Raw genomic sequence first — 22,240 nt, forward strand, 5'->3', positions numbered from 1 at the left:
CCCTTAATTCTGATCCTTCTTGGCCCCTTGTTATCCCCAGATGAAGGTTCACTGATACTGCAGAATACTGCTTGCTCCCATTTCTTCTTGTGTTCTTCCAGACTTAGGAAGTATTAAGCTTCTTAAAAATCAGGTTTCTGATCTCAGCATCTGGGGGCAAGGTCTTGCAGAGGCTGTTGACTTATCTTCCAAGCAACAAAACTGTATTAGAGTTTTTTGAGGGGTGGGGTGGTTTATTTTTTTTTCCCCATAAGATACTGCAGTAGTGACTGCATCTTCTAATCCTCCAGCTATCTTGCCCCAAATTACACTATTTGGTCAGAACTGACAGTCTCTGCCACATTGAGTATGGAGGAGCAACCACCATGAGGACAGTGCAGAGCTGCTCCAGTATCTGACCTGCAGACTAAGATGGGGGCTCTTTCTCTCCCCAATACACCCTCTAACAAAAAGCTTTTTTTATTGTTTGTTGGAGGGTTTTTTTGTTTGAGGGGGGGTGTTTGTTTTGCCTTGGGTTTTTGGTTTTTTTGGGGTTTTTTGGGTTGTTTTTTTTTGTTTTTGTCACCAGAAAGTGGAATTTCACCTACTATTGTGTCACTCACACGAAACAATAGAAAGGTTTACCCATATATGGCACACTGCAGTGAAGTGAAATATAGGAGCACTTTCAGTTCTGGCCAAAGTTTTGAAGCTCTCACAAAGATCCCTTTATGAAATATTTAGGGGAGAGAAGCACAAGACCTCTGAACCTTACTCCTAAAATTCCAACCTAGAATACCTAAAACTTGAAATTCCAACTATTCCAACTCTTAGGAGGCCTCTATGCAAGTATTTAAGCTTCCTTCTAGTCCCCTGTTGGGCTGATAGCCTATACTACCCTGCACAAGTTAAAATAGCTTCTTGGGTTACTACAGCCAGATAACTTTAAAAAGGAAAAAAAAAAGACAAAACCACTGGCACCTCTGACCACTATAGTCTTTTCCTGAACTGCAATAGCAAGATAACACTTCTCTTATGACTACTCTAAAGGATGAAACTAAAGGTGTTTAAGTCTCTTGTTTTACAGAGTCTCTGAATCTGTACATTACAGGAATATGTACCAGGTGGGGGGGAAGAGCACTTTTAGTGTGCCCAAACTTCACTAGCCAAAATAATTTGAAGCAACAGCAGAAAAGGTGATGCGGGTATGAACACAGATTGTCATCTCAGATACAACCCAGGCTACTGTGAAAGCCTCAATTCAAAATATGCTTAAATGCCCAACTAACCCAGTTCTCAGATCTATTTTAAGTCAAATGAGCTAACAGAAATTCGACAGCCCAAGCTGTGAAAGCATCTCTGTGTGCGCCCAAGGTAGTTATAGCCTAACTTGCCAGTTCATATCTTTGCTTCCCTCACATTCCTTTCTCTTCAGGTTTGTTTTAAAGGGAACTAATATGTCTGTAAGGTGTTGCCATTCCTAAACAGTGGCACACTGAACAAGTTAGGCTTTGTCTTAAATGCACTCCTTGAAATATTTTTGAGTCTCCAAGGTGGGAAAAAACCTACACTGTAATCAAGAATTCTTGTTCAGTTTGTTAATCTTTGGCCTGGAGGACAGGACAGTTCAACCAGAAAAAAAGAGGATTCCCTTCTGAACCACCTCCAAATGAAAAACAAACAAACCCACAAAACAGGCAGACAAATTAAACCACACGGCTATTACAGCAGAGTCACAGTTTCCATAGAAATAAATAGGGCTTGTATCTCTTTGCATGACAGGAACATGCTAACACTTTACCACTTTACCTTTGATATTCACTCTCCTCCCGTTTACGTGGGAAGAAAAAACTTAACTGAATTAATAATGGAGAGAAATCACATTAGTGAATCAACATATGATATTCCAGACTTCTTTATTTTTTTCCTTGTGTTTCAGCTATTTGAATGGACAAACTCTGCCTGGCCACTTACCTTAAGCTATGAAGTACAGTCTGGCTTTTCAAACAGTTAATGTCAAAAATGAATAAAGGAGCCTTTAAAATAGAGTAGCTCTGCATTATGTTCTTTCAGATAACGTCACTGCTATTGCTTACATTCTGCTGTATTTCACTTTAAAAATAAGTAGCTACTAACTCTGTCACTGTAAAAATAAACATAAGCTCTCGATAGTCTTTTAACTTTTCATGTGTTTTTCTTACTAGAATAAAAAGCAACTATATCCTGAGGTCATTTATAATTCTTTATCTCATTCTATCTGGTATCAAGGCTGAGATTTTTTCAAAGTCACTTTGTAAATTTTAATCTGAACTTAAATTTTTATGTATCTGTTAGCTTCAAAATTCTCAGAAAATAATACTGTAGCTAAACTAAGTAAAAATGCAGATTAAAAACGACATTTCAACTTGTAGTGGAAATTCTTTGCAAGTTGGTATATTTAATTTTAGATTATCTCTATGCATTCTTTTTATACTAGGTTTTCTTTTCAAGGCTTTCTACTGCATTCCAGAATCTAAACCCTTAGGTCTCAATACTAAACTATATTTAGAATTTAATTAAAAGTAAAATTTAAATTTCAATGTAGAATTCTAAATTCACAGGTTAGATTTATTCTAAAATACTTTAGAATGGGAAAGGGAGGGAAGGGGAAGGGAAGAGAAGCACAAGGGGGAAGGGGAAGGTGGAAAGGAAAAGGGGAAGGGGAAGGTGAGCAACAACCAAATAGCAGCGTAAGAGCTTTTGCATCATTAGAAAAATTAATGTTTTTCTTACGTAACACTACTAAGTTTTAGTACAGCTATCTTTGCAAGGATTAGAAATCATTAAGTCATAAAAGAGGTAACAGGTCTCAGAAGATAATATGAATTTTGATATCAGTGATAAAACTGTATCATAGCTTTAGTCTAATACTTGCTAAATCACAGTAAGATTTATTAATTTAATGTACCCTATGATACAAGATGAACAATCCTTCCAAAGAGGCTCATAGCATCTTTTTTCGATTATATATTCATCTAAATCCTGTGGATATTGGAATGAAGATTTTTCTGCCTAACCGAGTTCTGAAAGATGGGAGAGGTTAGCTGATTTGTTTAAATTAAAAATACACTTTGATTGTATTTAATTACAAACAACACTACTTATAAAATTTCAGGAAAAGAAGGACACTCAAGCCAAATCATAAAAAGATAAATCCCAAAATATCCATCAGGTAAATAAAGCCAACAAAAAGCTGCCTGAATAAAGGTGAAAATGATGTTCAAGTCTTACACGGACAAGCTCTTGTGCTTTATACAACACAAGTCACAGGAGACTAGAATAAATATATATTCCTTCAGAGAATTATGACAGAAGCAGAACCTGAGCCTGGTCCCTACCTTTCTCTGTCGCAGCTCTGGAAACAAGAACATGCATCAGTTTTTTTTGTATGAAGTGCAAGTTTGGGCTTCCCACAGAAATATTAGCCTAGAAGAGTTGGTGAGAAATGGTGAAGGAAGCCATTTCCACATTTGTCATATGAAATGTTACAATTCAGACAGAATGATGGGCATTAATAATTTCAATCCCAGTGCCATTGTGGTACTGTCCAAGGGGCATCGCAGCAATCGGCAAGTTCGTGTCCCTGTCAAGTTAAGCAACACAAGGCTGCTCAGCAAACTGTGACCATGGGTTTGCAATTCCAAGGTAGCATTACACATTTCATGAAGATTCTCAAAAGGAAATCAGTGACTGCCTTCATTTGCATTAATCTTTTCTATTGTTCCTTTTTGATACAGAAAGCAGTGCAATGTAAACTGGTAGTTTATGCCCACTTTTGTGAAGCCCAATGAGTCACCACCTTATTTCTGCAAGTAAAAGAGTGCAACAAAGTGTATTTATTTTCTGCTGTACGAGCAATTGTAACCTCTGCAATATTCCAAGTGGCTTCAACACAGTCATCAGGCATTGCAAGTTCAAGCCATAACAAATGTTGTTTGTATCTGCAAAGAAGCTGCTAGGCAATATGGTAAATGTTTGTCTCAGTGAACAGCCGCCATAACAAAGCCATCGAATAGGAAACTACAACCTTTAACATTTGGAGGGGTCGACTAAATTGCCATAGCTTTCTAAATTCTCAAACCACTTCCCCCTCCCCCATAATTTTAAATACCTAAATGATATACTGCATCACCTGAAATTTTTGTCACTATTTTACTGAGTTCTAACCCTATTTCATGTTGTATCACTGAAAAAATGTAACATTATAAAGAAATGTGGATGGATACTCATGCAGTATCCTGAATGCTTATTTAAGTAGCAAACAGAACTGCCACATTCCATATATTTTTAGCTACTAGAGACCCTAAGGATTACTGTTTCTTTATAATATGTACTCTCTGTTATGTAATTATAATACAGCATAAGAATGAGGCTTGACAAAGTTCTGACACTGCTATTTCAATCATGCAGTCACTATAAAGGGTAGTTAAAAATATGTTTTATTTTTTAAAATACTACAACAAGGGAAGTTTCACAGCAAAGAACATTCGTATCCATTTCCTTTCAAATCTTGATCATGAAATATTTAATAACCACCGTCCCTGTCCTGAAACTTGTAAACAGCTACCCAGCCCCAGTAGGGTTCAAGTCCCTTCTCATTTACAAAACCATAAATCAGAAATAACTCCACTGAAGCTAATGGAATTTAAAAGACATAAATCAAGAGCAATCAAATCTAACAGGGTTACTTGTATAAGTAAAAGATTTAAGAACTGGGAACCGAGTTAGATATACTGCTATATCCCTGTTCAGTTATTTAAACATCAATATAAAACTCTTAAGCACATTAATAGTAATAGTTTATAACACTCAAAATGACTAATGCAGTGACCTACAGTAGTCATACTGTTTCCAGTGAACATTTATATTGCCAGCAATAAACATTTTCACGCTGCACTTTGTCTTGCAGAGCTGCATTCAGCACTTACTGGTCATAGTACATGCAATGTTTTCATTTAACTGATTTTTTCATAAGACTGGATTTAAGCCATTTCCTCCTCTATCACCAATACAGAATCACAGAATCATAGAACAGTTAGGGTTGGAAGGGACCTTAAGATCATCTAGTTCCAACCCCCCTGACATCGGCAGGGACACCTCGCACTAAACCTTGTCACCCTAGGCTTCATCCAACCTGATCTTGAACACTGCCAGGGATGGAGCTTCCTTGGGCAACCCATTCCAGTACCTCACCACCCTAACAGTAAAAAACTTCCTCCTTATATGCAAGCTAAACTTCCCCTGTTTAGGTTTTAATACGTTACCCCTTGTCCTACCACTACAGTCCTTAACGAACAGTCCCTCACCAGCATCCCTGTAGGTCCCCTTCAAATACTGGAAGGCTGCTATGAGGTCTCCATGAAGCCTTCTCTTCTCCAGGCTGAACAGCCCCAGCTTTCTCAGCCTATCTTCACATGGGAGGTGCTCCAGTCCCCTGATCATCCTTGTGGCCCTCCTCTGGACTTGTTCTAACAGTACCATGTCCTTTCTATGTTGACGACAGCAGAACTGCATACAATACTCCAAGCAAGGTCTCACAAGAGCAGAGTAGAGGGGAAGGATCACCTCCTTCAACCTGCTGGTCATGCTCCTTTTGATGCAGCTCAAGATACGGTTGGCTTTCTGGGCTGTCAGTGCACACTGAAGCTGGCTCATGTTCATCTTCTCATCGACCAACACCCCCAATTCCTTCTCCACAGGGCTGCCCTGAATCTCCTCTGTCCCCAACTTTTAGCTGTGCCTGGGATTGCTCCCACCCAGGTGCAGGACCTTGCACTTGGCATGGTTAAACTTCATGAGGTTGGCATCAGCCCACCTCACAAGTGTGTCAAGGTCCCTCTGAATGGCATTCCTTCCCTCCAGAATATCAACAGAACCACACAGCTTGGTGTCATCGGCAAACTTGCTGAGGGTGCACTCAATCCCACTGTCCATGTCAGCAACAAAGATATTAAACAAGACCGGTCCCAACATCGATCCCTGAGGGACACCACTCATTACTGGTCTCCAGCTGGACATTGAGCCATTGACCAGAACTCTTTGCATGTGGCCATCCAGCCAGTTCTTTACCCACCGAGTGGTCCACCTATCAAACTGATGTCTCTTCAATTTAAAGACAATGATGTCTTGTGGGACAGTGTCGAACGCTTTGCATGAGTCCAGATAGATGACATCAACTGGTCTAGCCCTATCAGTTCTGTAGCCCCATCATAGAAGGCCACCAAATTGGTCAGGCAGGATTTCCCCCTAGTAAAGCCATGCTGGCTGTCACCAAGCACCTTGTTGTTTTTCATGTGCCCTAGCATGCCTTCCAGGAGAATCTGCTCCCAGATTTTGTCAGGCACAGAGGTGAGACTGACTGGTCTGCAATTCCCCGAGTCATCCATTTTCCCCTTCACGAAAATGGGGGTTATATTTCCCTTTTTCCAGTCACCAGGAACTTCACCTGACTGCCATGATTTTTCAAATATGATGGCCAGTGGCTTTGCAACTTCATTTGCCAGCTCCTTCAGGACCCGTGGATGGATTTCATCAGGTCCCATGGACTTGTGTACATTCAGGTTCTTAAGATGGTCTCGAACCAGATCCTCATGTACAGTGGGCCCAAGGTCTAGGTTTTCACAGTCCCTGTGTCCGCCTTCCAAGACTTGGGTGCTGCGGTCAGAGCCTTTGCCAGTGAAGACCGTGGCAAAGAAGTCATTCAGAACCTCAGCCTTCTCCAAATCCGGGGTAGCCAGCTCTCCTGATACTTTCTGGAGAGGGCCCACGTTGTCCTTAGTCTGTCCCTAGCTTCCCAGACAACATCCCTGTATCCTTCCCAGGCCACCTGTCCCTGCTTATATAATTTGCCAAAGAGTAATAAAGAAGTGTCTCATGGAAATATATAGGACTGAGTAAAAGTTCAACTGTGTGGTGTGTGCAGGCACTAAATCCTCCATTACAGTGGACCTAGATCATATGCCCTCAATTTTGTACTGTGTTAAAAGTCCGATGATCTTTCACTCTGTGCAATATGATAAAGCAAAGCATGCAACTTGTCCTGAGCAAGGCATGATGCTGATACATTCACCTATGTATTTGGTTAATGCTTGAGCTGTACAAAAGTTTGTACTTTTTTGTGTAAAATTAAGTTTTGCCAGTATCCATTATTTATATAAGCAGTCTCCATACGCACCTGTAATCTCACTGATTTTATAAAACAAGTTGAGCTACAGCTATTTGTATGAGTAACAGTTTCTGAGGAGGAACTTAACAGTTTCCTAAGCTTAACAGCACGAATACAAAAAAATGTGTCTTTGTCAGGATCTAAAGATACTGTAAAGAAAAAGCAAGTAAATAAGCAAACATGGAAAAAAAAATCCCCGAAACAACTGCATATTGTAGCATTCAAACCCAGTAAGAAAGAAAACATTGTTATAACTAATGTAACTAATGTTTAGTGAGGAAAAATATATATATGTATTACAGCACTCCAAAGGACATTTATTCTAGCATAATTGTATACTATTACACTTAAAGCAGCTATCTGCAATCACAACAGCAAAAAAAAAGTCACACACAAAGTAAGAAATATGCGTATCTCTCCTGATGTACCAACTTCCACAGTGCCAGAAGAGTGATTAAGTTTCAATTCAGTTTTCACTGGCACCAGTGGGATCTTCTGCTGTATTTAATGGGAGCTGCAATAGACACATAATGAAGAAAAAAAATCTTTTTTAATCCAGACCCCAGTGAGGTCTACATTAAGTTTGCATCCTAATGTCTAAGTTCATGTATCAGCTTCTAAATTACTTCAGACTACAGAGAAAAGTCAAGGAGAAGAGATATTAAATTCATAATTAAGTATCTAAAGTTACTAAAACCAATGAAATACAGGTCACAGCTTTCACTCTCCATTTCATGCTTTCAAAGAATATTCCTTGGTAGCCTACTTGTTCGGAGAACAAAATCTTACAACCTAAAGGCTGAGCAAATGCTTAACTGTGCATCTAAAGGTAGATTTTTCTTATGCAAGGAGAAACATCAGGAAATCCACACAGATTCCAGCCACCACTAGAATTTCTCACTGTGCAGCTAAGTGTGTCAGATTAATGTTTGTAGTTGTCAAGAAAGGAATGGAAATTATTCAGATTTCACAAGATGGGAATGGTATTTATCTTCAAGAAAGCTTCAAAAAAGCCATCTGTTGCAATGGTAGAACCATTTATTGATAAGACCTGTAACGCCAACACAATCCAAAGCCCCTTTAGATCACAGCACGGTCAGCTCTTTAAGAAAGCAAGGCTCAGCAACCCTGTTTAATTCCAGTTATCAGTTTTTTTCCAGGCAACAGCTTTGAGATATGTCAGTTGGCCACAATCATCATGCAGTAGCCTAAGAATTATCAGGAGGAGTCTGTTCATTGACAATGGATATTTAGACTTCTCTGAGCTCAAGCAAATGTACTGCTTGATCAATAGGCAGAAAAGAGCAATGACAGTAATGCAGAGATGGGCATGTGTCGAGACTGGCAAGGAAAACCCAGATATTGTCATACATGTCCTCTCTAAAAATGACCTTGTACCTCAAACAGGTGTAAATAAAATACTACTAATGTTGTGCTTTCGTTCCAAGGAAGAGAATAATTTGGCTTACAATGGAGCAAAAGGGAACATTTCAAGAAGAAAACTGAGAACAGTATCATAGTTACTACTACCATGATAGTTCATGATGGAGCTCTTGTTCTGTCACAGTGATATGACACATCTGGTCTATAAGACTTTTTTGGTTTAAGTAGGGTACCCACTTCCAACTGGTAAAACTATTGCTCTTTGTGCAGGACAGTGCTTGGTTGTTCAAGAGAAAACAGATCTTATGCTGCAGTCCATTCCTGCAGGGAAGCAGTGTTATTCATTTCCACAATGGGTAGGGAAACTTCTCAGCTTAAAGATCTGCCACTGCTGTTGATTCATGTTTGATTAAGTGGACCTCAGAATACTCATGAAGCATCAAATTTTTTTTTGAAGTTTAGTATGCGACTGATTTGTTTGCTTTAGTTCAGCTCAGATGAGTTACTAGAGACATGTGAAATATATTCTGCAGAGTGTGGAAGAAATATGGATGAAATAGTTAAAGCACTCAGAAATTACAGTAACTGAAAGCAACAGGAATAGCAGCATAAAATCTCTTAAAAAATAGTTTTCACATTTGAGAACAACTGAATGACAAATGCAAAGTCAATTTCTAAACAGAGATCTGAACCACTGTAAGCTTGCAAGTCACTACTAGGCAAATGAGTAGGAACTAGGTAATTAATGGACACTTGAATAAAAAAAAATTACTTATTTGGAAATAGTTAAACAAGGAAAAATCTGCCTTACAAATGTATCCGTGTTCTGTGAAAAGGTCAAGCATATAGGTAAAGATGCATAGATAGATATACTCCGGTTGTACTTCCAAAAGGCTTTCGACAATATCCTTCACTAAAAGCTTTGAAGAATTTAAGAAGACATGGTATAAAGGGGGAAAATGATTCTAGCCCAGGAGCTAGCAGGACTTATAGAGAGGGCTTTAAAATAGGCTTGAAGGGGGAAGGGGATAACTCCAGACTGAGCTATGGGGTGGCATGTTGCTGTTGGAGTCCAGATCCACTGGCAACTTAAATGCATATACACCAATGCCCACAGCATGGGCAACAAACAGGAGGAGCTGGAGCTATTGTGCAGCAGTAAGAAAGAAATGATGACATGACTGCCATCAGAGAAACATGGTGGAATGATTCACATGACTGGAGTCCTGCAATGGATGGTACAGGCTCCTCAGAAGGGACAGGAAAAAAAAGAGGTGGTGGGGTTGCGTTGTATGTCAAGGAATGCATCAACTGCTTTGAACTCAATGTTGGGAGAGAGAAGGCTGAACATCTGTGGGTGAAGATCAGAGAGAAGGCCAACTGAGAAGGTCGGTTATAGACCACACAGGCAGGATGAAGTAAATGCTCTTCAAACAACTGGGAAAAGTTTCACAATCACTTCCCATTGTTCTCATAGGTGACTTCAAGCTATCAGATGTCTGCTAGAAGCACAACACAGCAGAGAAGAAACAATCCAGGAGGTTCCTAGAGGATGTGGAAGATAATTCCTAACCCAGCTGGTTAGTGAGCCAACCAGGAGAGGTGCCTGGTTAGATCTGCTGTTCGCAAACAGAGAAGGACTGGTGTGTGATGTGATGGTTCGTGGCTCTCTTGGGCCAAGCAATCACAAAATGACTGAATTTTCAGTCCTTGGAGAAGTCAGGAAAAAGGTCAGAAAACCTGCACCTTAGACTTCCGGAGGGCTGACTTGGGCCTGTTTAGGATGCTGGCTGGGAGAACTCCTTGGGGAACATTACTGAAGTACAAAGGGGTCCAAGAAAGCTGGACACTCTTCAAGAATGAAATCCTCAAGGTGCAGGAGCAGGCAACCCCAATGTGCCAAAAAATCAAATGAGTGGAGAAGAGCAGCCAGGCTGAGCAGGAAGACACTGCTTGAATCCACGGATAAAAAGATAATTTATCACCTGTGGAAGAAGGGGCAGTCAGCCCATGAAAAATTCAAGGATGCTGTTAGGATATCCAGAGAGAAAGTTAGAAAGATGAAGGCACAGACAGAACTAAATCTGGCCTCAGACTGTGACAGGGGAGGTTTAGATTGGATATTAGGAAAAATTTCTTCACACAGAGAGTTGGAACAAGCTGCCCTGGGAAGTGGTGGAATCACTGTACCTGGAAGTGTTCAAAAACTATGTAAATGAGGTCCTCAGTGATATGGTTTAGTGGTGGTCTTGGCAGTGCCGGGGTAATGGTTGGATTTGATGATCTTAAACATCTTTTCCAAACTATTTGATTCAATGATTCTATAAGGTCATTGCAGAAGCAAGTAATCAATTAAAAGACTGAAAACAAAGATTAGGATTAATTAGTTAATTGTTTATTAAAATGCAACTAGCTTCTCACAATGGGCAGAGGTCCCTGCCATCCATGGATTTTTGCTGGGGTCCATGGTAGAACCTCTTCTGGGCCTACATTATTTCACACAAAAAATTTACATGGAAAATGAAGTGAGCAATGAAGTGTAGATGTCAGCTACTGTTATCAATCATGGGTGTAAAGACTGCCACTGCCTGTGTGAGCTGCAGAAGGAAGCTGCAGAATTCAGTGATGACAATAAAATATCAAATGAAATCACATCTAGACAAATGCGGATGAACTGATGTGCAAACACAACCTCACACTAAAATGAACTATTTTCTGCTGCCCAGTACCACTGACTAGTGATGATCTTGGGGCTATGGCAGACTAATCCATGGAAAGTCAGCTCAGTAGAAGTCCCAGCAGCAAATGGCATGGTAGACATAATGAACAGAAGTACTGATAATAAAGCAAAGAATATGGCACTGTAAGAATAATCAGAAGTTTTGCCACAATTTAAGTACTGTGTGCAGTTCAATTCCCTTCTATTTAAAGAAGACATAACAGAGCTGGAAAAGCTTCCAAATCGAAAAGAAGAATGGACAAACATATCATACACCCTCTGAATGGGGAATAGCTAAGTTAAGACTCTGCAGTCTAAGTATGATACAATTTAGAGGAAAATACCAGAAATAAAAAATAAAAAATCATCTATGGCATAAGAGTGAACAGGAATCAATTTTCACCATCTCTTTCAGCAGCCATAAAAAGAAACTAGTAAGTAAGAAGCAGAAGAGAGGGGGTTCTTCATGCAGTTAAGTGGCAAGCTTTTAAAATCCTTGGCAAAGAATATTTTGGACACTTGGACAAGTGTGTGGACAAAAAAAAACATCAAGAATTTCTATGTATGCAGAAGCCATATCCAGTTCGAGCAGTCTCCTGAGCTGAAAAGAGCTGAAGGGAGTGCTAGGGAGAAGCATCAGATGCTTGTTTTGTTCATTCTTTCCCACAGACAGTAACTTAACACCACTGCCATACAGGCAGGCAGGCAGGCTAGATGACCCAGAATGACCTTTGCATCCTTATGGGTCATTTTGAATAAAGAACATTCACGTGAGCAAAAATGTTACAGAAACTAATTCTCTATGTCCTAAATGTCATACTACCAGCCTTAGAAGTGTGACACAGCATGCATTTTACTTTGTGTTTATTTTCAAGACATCAGGTTACTGTATTAATATGTTCTGCAAAGAAAAGCTCAATAAAAGAAAAAAAATGTTCTCTAGATTTATTCAGAGGGAATGTGCTACCCCTGATCAAGCTAAATATTTTAAAAAGGAACATTCTTTAATTCTAGGCTTGAATTTCAGCCACACAGCACTATTCAGAAACACCTTCATTGCCCACTAAGCACTCTTGCGCAAAACCCAGTTGTTTTATTCCAGTTTGAACATGAATTAATAAGAGAATGCAGCAAAGGTTTTAACTGTGATTTGTACCATCGCTAGAACTCCAGTTTGGCCCTAGAAAACAAACATAAATAACGCCTATTCCCTGCTGGCACAGAAACATCACAAAAAAGATAAAAAACGTGGCCCTTTGTGATTGTGACGTCTATCCCACATTTTGGAAGTGTGCCGCTTCCCTGGGAGCAGATTCCTTCTATATGGAGAAGTCTGTTCTGAGAATCTTTTTCTTTCCTAATTTATTTAAACTATATAATCCATGATCATGCCTGGCTAATCTGCCTTTTACAGTCTCATCTCCATCATACACCGTCATGTGATCCACAAGAATTTCCACAACAAGCTGTTCTGGCAGGATTTCATGGTGTAGCTCCAATACTCTCCTGGACTTGCCAATGTTCTATTCCAAGAGTTTTGCATTCTGCAAAGATCAATCATACTGGGTCCAACATGTTGCCAAATAATCACTTACTGTCTTAAGCTATGTCTGTCTGGCAAGCAGGATTTTGTTTGATCGTATTTACCCTTGTGTCTGGCAGGTGACAAAGAGCACCATAGCTCTTCACTAGGGACAATATGATTTATTCACATTCATGGCTGACATACATATCTCCTCACTTTGTGATTTTACAATTTAGCATTTGGAAAGGAAGGGAAAGATATACTGGTCAATCACAGAAGAACACAGATGCAAAACATGCAAATACAATACTGGAAATATCATGTCTGACAAGTATAGAGAATTATTTATCACACTGTACAAAGCTATTGGGAGGTTGTATATAAGCAAGGCAAACTGATGTCAGTCAAAAACACAGCAACTGAGACAACCATGGGAATTGTAAGCCTATCTTCTAATAGGAGACCAGAAGATACAGAAACAAAAGTGAAGGCTGGCTCCCCCTACAAACAAGCTGGAGAAGCAGACAAGCCACTTAAGCACAAGAACAGACATCTACTGGCCATGACTAAATTAAATCTGTAAATTGGAAGTAAGTGAAAAAAAACCCAAACAAAACAAACCCAACTCTTCCAGACTGAGAACACGTAACAAAACCACTTTTAAAACTGGCTATTCTTCTACTTGTTTAAAACTGGGGTAAAAATAACTCTTATGAACAACTTAAGGCATATAATAGCAATCACTGATGATCCAGACCAACCTAATATCCTTGAAATTTTTACATTTATTTTGAGCTGATACTTTGCAAATTAAAAACTGCCTCTATCTTCAAGTACTACTTGATTAACAGTCCTCTTCAAATTCCTGAAGTACGGCACAAAATTAAACTATGGAATAGTAGGTCAAAACTACGTAACACTGCAACTCTTTTGGTCAATACTTCAACTAGGGATCTGAATACTGGCATAGGAAAGATACCTATTAAACATAACATACATGAAGAAGAAAAGGGAATCTCCAAGCATGTTGGGAGGCAGAAACAGAATTCAAAAGAAACTGAAACTGTAAAACAAGGTCTGGAAAAACAGGCAAGATTCAGCAAAAAGCATGTGCAAAGTAATCACAATAATCTACTGGATAAATTCACGCTGGAGAACAGCAGTCTAGGAATTTGGCAGAATCTATTTGTGAACCACAGATCACAAGCTGAACTAAGTCAACAATGTCTTACAGATGAAGGAATCCTTTATGTCATAGTCAGCTGTAACATTGCAAGATGTGGATCACTCAGAAAGACCAGACTCGACTAGCAAGGCCAATTAGTGAAAGCCTGACCTATGTAAAACAAGGGAAACAACTGGGCTTGGATGAAAAAAGACAGAAATGGGCAGCAGGAAGACACCTTTTCTAATGCCTCTATTCTTTATGTTCATAGAGAAACAAAAAACGCAAGCTAACTGAAGGAAGACAGATATAGCTTAGACTTCACAAGGGCAAAGAGGATGATGAGCCACTAGGACCAACTATGGCACCATAGAGCTTCCTTACTGAAGATCTTCGAAAACTGGTTAAGTATCTGCCAGGAACATGTAGGCACAGGTGATCTTCCTCAAGGGCACTGCAATGAACAAATTTACCTGTAGAGATGTAACCCCCTGCCCTTCATTCCTACAATCGTCAGCCACTGTCAGCCAGAGGTCATGTCACACCAGAGGTATCATGCATGTACTATTGACTTAACTCTATGTGTTTTCAGATTTCTGGTTCTTCCATTTTAATCTGATCTGTCAACTTCTCTATGTATTTTGTTCAAAAGGAGCAGTTCCCACAGATATTGGCATTTCTAAATTGGCTTGCAACTAATTGTTATTCTTAGAAGTATAATTTGGTGTATGTTTGCCCAAAGGCTTTAAATAAAAAATCATCACATAATTTGTAGCTTGACTAGTACTGCTGTTAAAGAAGATTCTCATCTTCCCTTATTTTGTAACATGTGAAGACCATGAGACTGCCTCTATCACCAGAACCCATTTGGCACATCCTTTTCTTCATCCAGCTCCCAGTGAAAGCTCACATTTAGTAGTAGCAAATTCTGCTTTCTTTCTTTTCTCCCTCTCCTTTTTAATCACACAGACACAACAACTGCTGCTAAGGATGAAGTAATTAATCATGGCATACCCTTTGTATTCTCCAATACATGATGGTTTTCTGGTTTTTGTGGATGCAACCATTTACAAGAATGTTATTTCAGTATTTACATTTTTCAAAGATCTTTCTATTTGGTGTTTATTCTCTACCAGTCCCTAAATGTATGTTTTTCTGCCATGAATAAGAGAAAATTCAATTTTTATTGGTGTATCTGTGCAACCTGACTACATCTGCATGTGCATACTGCTTTGACTAAACCTAGTTTTGATTCTTTTAACACCATACTCCTCGTAATTGCAAGTTTAATACTCAGGGTTTCATTAAGTTTATCCCAGATATTAAATTTCAGTGAAAGTATATTCTGTTCCAGTACTGTGACCACACAGTTGCTTAAGGGGCATGTCTCGTCTATTAGCTATCTATATTCTTATTCTGGGGTAGCTGAATTTGGCAGACAAAAAACCTATCGCCCTGCTTTTTTGAGTCATTCATGTAAGGTGGTGGAGATCACAGTAGCAAACTCTCATTTGCCGAAGACAACAACCTAGTGTTAGGCTGTTTATCTTAAAATAAGCTCCCTTTTCTCTTAACTAAACTTTTTTCTAGTCTTCCAATTTCAACAACTTATTTTACAAAATTTCCTTTCACGTCCCATCAGGAACAAATCTGGAAAATGGAAAATAGGCATTCTCCCATTCTTTCTGATCCATTGATCTTGTTACATAAGATCTCCTCCATGCCATCTCTAGGACTCAGGTTTGAAATGAGGCAGCATTTATTACTTCTTTGTGTGATTGCTGCCTTTAAATATATAAATTCACAATTGAAAACAAATAAATAAAAAACACAAACAAACAAACAAAAAAAACCAACAACCCCAAAACACCTTTTCTCAAATCACACAAACATTTACATTATCTAAAAAACCACATCTGTATATCTAACAGTAACTCCTGGGCCACATCTCAAACTTAGCACACTTAGGTGTCTTTTGGTAAAGAGTGTGTGTATTCCTTGCAGGAAGAAAATTTGAGGGAAAGGGTAGCCTATCATTTTCCAAGGGCGGGGAGTAGGCCACTAGCCTGGAGGAGATCAGAAAAATTGCTGGAAGAATACAGTCAGGAGACGAAGGCTGTGAGCTAGAAAAGTGTTGATGTGCCATCCCTGAAGACATTTGAGACCAGGCTGGATGTGGTTCTGGGCAACCTGATCTAGTTGAAGATATTGCATGGGGGTTGGACTAGATGACCTCTGAAGGTCCATTCCAACCCAAACATTTATATGATTCCATGATCCTCAAACCCTGCCTAGTATTAAGAAAGAAAAAAGAATAGAAAGATCTAAAGTTTATTCCTATATTAACTCATACTGCATTTCTCTCGATTGTTGAAGCCACAGATAAGATACCTTTATCTCTTCCATCACCTTTGGAGTATCAGCTGTTTGTTCCTCCTGCTCTCTTGCACCTTCAAGGAAAGTTCCTTGCCTGAATAAGAAATTCCTGGCATCTGATGACAGCAACCTGAAACTGATGAGGCACCACTTTCTAGAAGAGCACAGACCTAAAAAAATCCCTCCTCATTTTAACGCTGCACATCTCAAATTAAAATGAACTCATATGTCCAGTCAGTTACTGGAGCTCCTCCTCTTTTACCTATATAAACAAAGAATTGCAGGGAAAAAGCATACATTGATAAATCCAAAGGGACAAAATCCTTTATCACTGGAGCCCAGAGTAGGATTATGAGCTTCTCAGATGCTTCACAAGTCATTAATTCTATAATAAGCTGGTGCTCCTTTCTCTAGTTCTCTGAGAATATTTTACCACCAAACCAGAAATCTATATCCAGTGAGAAGCCGTGTTTACAAGAACTGAGGAAATTCATGGGAATCAGGATGATGTATCAGCACTCCTTAATTTTCATGGCTATATCAAAAGAGGGCTTCCTTCTTTCACTGTATAGTAGGGAATCTCCACACTAAACACAGTTGAATATTTGTGCCAATTGTACAAAATGCTTCAGAGACTTTATGTTTAGCCTTCAGTAGCTGGCAACAGTGAAAAAAAGTTACTCAACATCAGTGATAGATATTTTATCTCCAAGAGAAAGGCCTGCATAGTGCACTACAAGATAGAAGGCTAAAATATGTCAGCCAGAAACTGCTGGGGGATGTGTTATACCCCAAAGTGCCTAATCCAGCATGCAACTTCAAACAACTCCTTGGCTGTTCTGCATTACACTACTTTATCATAGGCCCAGAAGGCTTGCTAGTCCAGACCACTTTCTTAAAAGACCCATGCAAAAAGAACAGGGGTGCTTTTTTTGGTTTTTGTTTTTTTTTTTTCCAACAAGGATTTGCCTGCTACAGAAACTACTAATTGAACTTTAAGGGTAGACCAGAAATGGCTGCAATATATGGGGGGGTTGGGAGAGGAGGAAAGAAAAAAGTCACTTCTATGCATTTAAGTCCTCCTATTACATGTTTGTCCTAAAGCCCAGTAAAAACAGGAGACCTTGGGCCAGTTGTCTTGTAGCTTATACTATGTTTCACTGTTTTTGTTTCATTGTCATTAATAGAGATGTGGTTATGCCTTAGAAATTACACTACCAGTAACCAAGTACTCAAGCCTGAAGTTATCGGACAGGCTTCTAATATGCTTTAAATGAAGGCTTGTTAATTTCAGCATCAGCTCAAACCAGAAGCTCCAAACTGATGACACTAACTACAGCAAGCAAAATCACTGACTTTCCAATGGCTACAATGCCCACTTGTGTCAGTCAACAAGGTGATCTACTGCCTCTGTGTTTTTTTACCTACTGCCTCTGTTTTTGCGATATATAATCTTTATTCAATCCTGTGGGGAAAAAAAGTTTGCCAGCAGAAAGTAAATGGCAGTTGATACAATCATAAGTCTAAATTGTTGTTCCATGCTCTTCCAAAGCATAGATGAAGAAAATTATTGCCAGTCTCATTAGATACGGCAAGACTTAGGTATCTTTGAAGAACAAGTTTCTATGTCTACTGTCCACATTGGTAATGGTACGGAAACATAGGATAAGTGTGCAGTACACTGGAGCAATCTGCAGCAAACAAGAACCGGAACACATAGCCTGGAAAAATATAGAGTAAAAGAGGATTCTTTCTCGGTTGTGTTGTGTCCCCTAAAAATTAATGGAAAATTCCTCTTTTCAATAAGAAGAGAAGCTAAAGCTTCAGATTTCTGTAACAAGAGAGGGAGACCAAAGAAATTTGAGAGCAACAGCTTACCAGAAGCTGCAAGTTGCAGTTCGCTACTGCTCACCAGCAGGTGTTCTGAAGGTCTCCTTTAACATCTCTTTCTGCCGGGCTCATCCAGTCATTCAGATAGGCTTTATAGCTTTCCTGACAGCACTATGGCAATGAAAATGGACTTAAAAAGGAATTCCAAAACTCAGCTGTATATTCTCCAAATCTCACAAGCACCAAAAAAGAAGGAAAACTAAACTTCACCTGTTACCATGAACACATAAAATAACAAAAACTGGGAAAAAGGATGTTGTCCAGTGTTTATGATTCACTGCCTTTCTGGGTCTACAGTCTTGTGGCCACTGATCAACTGAACTTACCTTTCAAAGACATTTTTCCACAAACACAATCTGAATATTGCCTACCCTTACCTATATTACTTCTAACCTACCCTAAACTCTCTCTTCGATGGCACCTTGCATCTCCACCCGTGCAAAATTAACAGGGTAGATGTTAAGATCTTCAGAAATCCTGCTTTCCACTATTCCCTGCAGCTCTAATCATACAAGTAGCTGTTGTCAGAATATCCTGGTTTGCAACTTTGCAACTCCGTCTACTTGAGTTTAATTTTTACACATAGTTTTACTACCTCTTACCTTGAATATTTTAATTCCATTATTTTCTTGGTCATAGGTACTGAGTTGATTCTTTGGACCAGCTAGTGGGATTTGCTTTTAGCTTTTTGCACTTTCTCCTTAAAGGTGAGCTTATAAATTTAATTAAGAAAAAAAAAAAAGAAAAAGAAATATGCTTAATGCATTACACTAGGGGTTTTTTAATCTACTTCAGGTGATTTGGGGATGTGTATTTTTATGAGATTTGTAATTACCTTCTTCAAGCAGAAGTAAACATCCTAGCTCTTACTGACACTTTCAGCTTTAATTATAATATTTTAGCTTACATATAAGACATATTATCTGCAAAAATAAAGTTTAACTGCCTGGCCATAGCTGCTACAAAATACAGACATTAAGCATGTGAAGTCTCGACTGTAGCAGAAAATTCTGCTTACTAGTTACCTCTTTGAGTGTTTTTATAGTATAGTCAACTAAATGGATGTCTTTCAACCTCTTATACCAAATAGAGAATTTTTTAATTGCTTATGATTGTCTCTCAGTAGTAAACAGTAGATTGTTGCCCCATATTCTTATTCTTTTGCACTTCCTGTTCTGCCTCAAGTATCTTCCAGCTTTTCCAGATCTATGCAAAAAAAGCCCATTACAGGCAAATCTAATTCATCAGTCCAGAGCCTTCTTGACTTCCTTTCTCTAAAAGTTAATGCCTTATTCCCTTTATCCATTTTCATCTATTGATACAGTCTACAAAGAATGATCATTAAGCTTTACAGAAAACAATACACATTTGTTTGTATTTTCAATAAATACAATTATAGAATTATTTTACACAAGCTCTGAACTATGTATTTACATGTTAAACTAAGTATGGTCAGACCACAGCCATTTGGATTATTTTATGAACTCTGACTTCTATCTAGCTTCCACATTAGTCTGATAAAAGATGAATAAGCACTAGCTGTGAATAAAAGGACAGACATTGGACCACCAACATACTAGCAAACATGCTATCAACACAAATACTACTTGGAGATGATTTTGCAAGAAATGATCAGAAACTTAATACTGGCCATTGTAAACAGATACCCATGAAAAGAAGCTCTGCATCAGACCTTGTGCAAATGCACAACACTTTTTAGGGCATGTAACTGTAACAGTAGAGTGCCGAGCTCTATGCTGGCATGGCACAATGACATATAGCACCAAGTTAGTCTAATCCAAAACACATACAGGAAGTTCTGAGGAATTTCTTCACATATACCCATTGCCTGCTTCTTGTTCTTAAACGCTTGTTACAACCAGAAGATAAGGAATCACCCACTGGTCTAGTTTACATCACTACTGAAGTTTTCTTTCTCATACACCCATAATTTAACATTCTTACATGAGTCTTCTACTTTAACCTTTCATATCTGCATAACTAAGTAACTGTATTTGGCTCCCTTCACATATACTCTTTTTATCTGTATACTCAGTAATGTATTTTCAATTTTTTTCATTATTTATAGTCTCTATTTTGTCTCATTCCCATCTGTACAACTGATCAGCAATGTAACTCTTATTAATACCTTATAGGTTTATACACGGCACTTCCAGTGACATGGAAGAAGCAATAATGCCTTGCTGCATTTTTTCTGTAATTTGACATGTGGTTTGGATGTGCAAGGTGTAAAAAACCAGGCTTGCCCAGCTGGCCTGACCAAAAGGGATGAAGTACATCCTCCAACTGACTGTTGTTTATTTTGGCACTAAAAAGGCCCAGGCAGCAATACAAACACCTTGGGCAAAAGGCATTCATAAAACAAAAAAAAAAAAAAAGGACTTTATATCTGGATTTCTAAATGGGAGGTTCAAGGTGGGGATGCAATTTTGACATGAAAGCTTCCTCCTGAATTTTTATGCCTCCAACTGGGAGTAACATTGCTGACCTGCCCAACTGCTCTAAGAGAGAAGTTGGTACTCAGTTCTAAGTAACTGCATCTTTACATACCATGTTTTGTGCTACTTCAGTGCAATTTTTCAGCTTTTATCATGCAAATTATTTATCTTAATAAATTGCACAGCTGCTTTATTCAGGCTCATGATTATTGGGAACAGTAGAGATGCGTACTTCAAACTTTTAAGTAAATGATGCAGTACATGGGGAACTCATTTTACAACACAAATAATAATTAGGTCTGACTTTGATCCAGTTGATGTAAAAGGCCTGTTGTGTAAACGCAGCTGCATTTTTATGAATCTCATACATGATAAAGCCTGCTGTACCTGTAAATGCTCATTTCTAATAAAACTTCAATTCATGTAGCATGAACTACTGTCTAGAAAGGCTGTGCCTGGATGTTCTCAGCCAAGCATGCAAAGGAATTGTTTATTTTTTACATGTTCACCTCGATAAATCCTACATATGCAAGTCATATTTTGAGGATAACTGCCAGGAAATCTTAGGATACTTGGCAGAAACTCTGTCAGAAAAAGTGATCATAGGACATTTTAAGCGGCAACTGTATCTCATTGTAGTGGGGAGGGGATTTTTCAGACTGATGGGATCCAGGAAAAACCAGGTGTTTCCTCACTAGCAGTTCCCAGACCTGCCTGGACCCAAGAATTTTCTCACGGGGTAATTTCTCGATCTAGCCAGTCCAGGTGTTTTCAAGCGAAACATCTGCGGACTCCGCAGAGCTCACGTTCTGCCCAACGGGCCGACAACCGCGGACCCGAGCAGCCCAACCTGGAGTGCTGGTATCCCGAAGCTGACTTCTCCCCTCGTATCCAGCCCACCCGGCGGAAAGCGAGCAGTCTACGGGACGGCTGCTTGGGCCGCGGCGGCTGGCGGTACGGCTCCCTCTCCGGGGCAGCCCCGCGGTAGTCCCGCGTCCCCGGCCGCCGCACAGAGGTGCCGGGGCCACCCCGAGGCAGCGGGGCCGCCCCTGTCACCAATTCCCCCCGGCACGTCCCTCCAGAAGGGGAGTCGGGGGGCCCCCGCTGCGAGCCGGGGGCCGCAGCTGCCACGTCCTGGCCAGCGGGGAGACGGTGGCTCGCTGCAGGGTGAGTTCCTCTTGTATCGGCATTCTTTTCCTTGCAAAGGGGGCAGGACAGTGCTCAGCCGGAGACCAAAGTTCAGCCTCAGCGGAGGCAGCATCGCGGCGGGCGAAGACCCAGAGAGGCCCCACCGCGCCCTCACCGCGCGCGCCCAGCTCCACACCTGGCCGCGCTGGGGGCGCCGCAGCCACGACTCCTCTGGCGCGCCCCTCGTGTACCTGCCCCCGCGCATCACCTCCGCGGTGGGAGGCCGGTACAGCGCCGGGGCCCCCAGCGGGGCCGGGGTCGCGCGGCGGCCGCAGAACTGCCCTTCCCTTGCCCGTGCCCCAGAGGCAGCGGACCCTGCCCGCCCGCCCTTCGGCCCCGCCGCTGGCGCCCG

At 40.1% G+C, this 22,240-nt stretch overlaps 1 protein-coding gene across 2 annotated transcripts in view; it reads right to left on the minus strand.

Moving 5' to 3' along the window:
- Positions 1–22,240, minus strand: part of PCSK5 (proprotein convertase subtilisin/kexin type 5) — a 261,360-nt gene that overhangs the window by 238,418 nt on the left and 702 nt on the right. The gene's annotated exons all lie outside the window — the stretch shown is intronic.

This window comes from Melopsittacus undulatus, chromosome Z (assembly GCF_012275295.1).
Source record: "Melopsittacus undulatus isolate bMelUnd1 chromosome Z, bMelUnd1.mat.Z, whole genome shotgun sequence".
Classification (NCBI taxonomy): domain Eukaryota; kingdom Metazoa; phylum Chordata; class Aves; order Psittaciformes; family Psittaculidae; genus Melopsittacus; species Melopsittacus undulatus.